A 2317-nucleotide genomic window follows, 5' to 3' on the forward strand; every position below is an offset into this window, starting at 1 on the left:
TATTCAAAGTCTACTACAAACTTCACAATTCACTTAATCTGAAGAACAGATAATGTTCTCCATACCCTGACAACCTCAGAACAAAATATCTGTGGTTACAGACCAAACAGAAGAGTATTTCAAGAATAAGGTTCTATGATGGAAAATGTTTTGAGTTGTTAAGAGTGGTATACATTGTTGCTATGTGGGAATGAAGCAGCAAAGGCACCTTTATAATGTACAGTGTGCACATATGCGGCTTTAGCAAAACATTTTTGTTCAATAATTGTCCAGCAAAGATCACAGTGATGCTTCAAAGCTTGAAAAGTCTACAGGGAGGCTTCGATCAGCAAAGTATGAACTGAAAATTGAGAAGACTTCAGGAAAGCACAAAGTGCACGAGACAGCTTTAATAATGCAATACAGGTTGACCATCACTAATCCGGCATCATTGGGACCTAGAGGGTGCCGGATTAGCCATTTATTAGGCTAGAATACACGAAACCCAGTAACTAAGCACCTCATCCTAGAATTAAAATATCCCATAAATCAGTACAAGTTGGTTAATAAAAAAAAGTTATCAAATACAGGTAGTGCTCGAAATATTTCGTTTTACGATGGGGTTAGCAATTAATACACAAAAATATTTCGGAAATATTTTTAGATTTCGCGCAGGCACAGGCAGCGAGAGACCAACTTACAATAGAAAACTTCTTTTCCTCCATCTCTTTACTCCATCTGCTAGTTAAAAAAAGTAAAAGAGAATGATAAAAGTATTGTTAATAACGTTATACTTTGTCAAATAAACAACCAGAACAAACTGTTGTTTTGCTAATAATCGTACCGGATAACAGTTTTGCTTGTATTTCAACCATCGTACGGTTAAACAATTACTGTAGTTGTGTTACAAATGACGTTAAGTACTGTACAATACGACTGATATATTTTTTACACTATACCCTTATTCGCTTTGGAGAAAAGATCGGCAAGGAAATATACTGCTACAGTAACTTTAGGCTGCAAGTTGTAGCTGAAGCTGAGAAACAATGTTCAAGCTGCTAATGACTATAAATTATCGTGCATCGGCAACATGGATGAAACCTGACCGTAAATCAAATTCGAGAGAATGTATTTTAATCACAACTACTGGGCTTGAAAGAATATAAATTACTGCTGTTTTCACGCTGATAAAAGATAAATACGTAAAGCTTGTATTATGATGAAATCAAGAGAAAATAGCTGTTTGATTTTTTTACACAAAACAAACATGCCCCCAAATGGCCAGCCGCGATTCCGCAACGTCATATATTAACGAAAAAAAAATAGCTAAATTAATTTCACAACGAGACGTATTTAAGTTATATTTCGACTTAAAAACACTACAAAAAATATCCTTGTCCCAAATAAATAATCTATATTCATTTACGCTTACTAGAAGCAAGAAAAGCGCTCTGAACCGAGTTAAATGCGGTGAAATAAATACCGCGTTATCGATTCCCAAAACAACCAACACTGATCGCAATTTATAATACAAAAGCAATATGAGAATATACTCAATTGGATACAAAGTAGTAAAGCATAACTTTTTAAAAGATCCATGATAAGGATGCACATTTGTTATGTTGACGTTTGTATAATACTGTTAATATGTGAATAGAGTTCATTATAATGTAACATAGGCTACCGTTTAACTTATGATATTACCAAAAGACAATAATACATGTAAAAATGGAGCAGCAAAGGCATGCCTGAAAACACCTAGTTTGTCGATGCAGCAAGACAAATCTTAGCGAAGCGACCCGGGAAATTTGAAAATTAGTGCAAACATTAGAAATTACTCTAAAATTTGTGCCGGATTACTATTGTTCCGGACTACTGATTGCCGGATTAGTGAAACCTGTACAAAATGAAAGTATGTGAGAATGTGAAAGAAACTTCAAAGAGTGCAAAGTTTACAAGGTCACTTCCACAAAAAGTGTTAAGTGCTGAGGCCTTGGATGTTCAAAAAGTAGTAGTTACTGAGATTGAAGGGTTAGCGGGCAAGGCAGAAAATTTATGCAGTCATACTAATTCCAAAAAACCTGTCAACCCTATTAATAAAAAGGATTATTGCTACTGTTGCTTAATTACTTGCTGCTACAAAATGGCAGCTGGGGGACTTGCATTAGCAAAAGTCAAAAGTACAGAAGTCCTTGTACACACAATAAATGCCAAAGGTATTTACAAAATATTTATATTTCCTAAATTTTAAAGCAGATTTTCTAAAATTTTAACAGCTTCTGAAATTATATAAAAATTCAATGGGAATTGTACAAAAAATGTTGACTCCAACTTATGA

This window comes from Macrobrachium rosenbergii, chromosome 45 (assembly GCF_040412425.1).
Source record: "Macrobrachium rosenbergii isolate ZJJX-2024 chromosome 45, ASM4041242v1, whole genome shotgun sequence".
Classification (NCBI taxonomy): Eukaryota; Metazoa; Arthropoda; class Malacostraca; order Decapoda; family Palaemonidae; genus Macrobrachium; species Macrobrachium rosenbergii.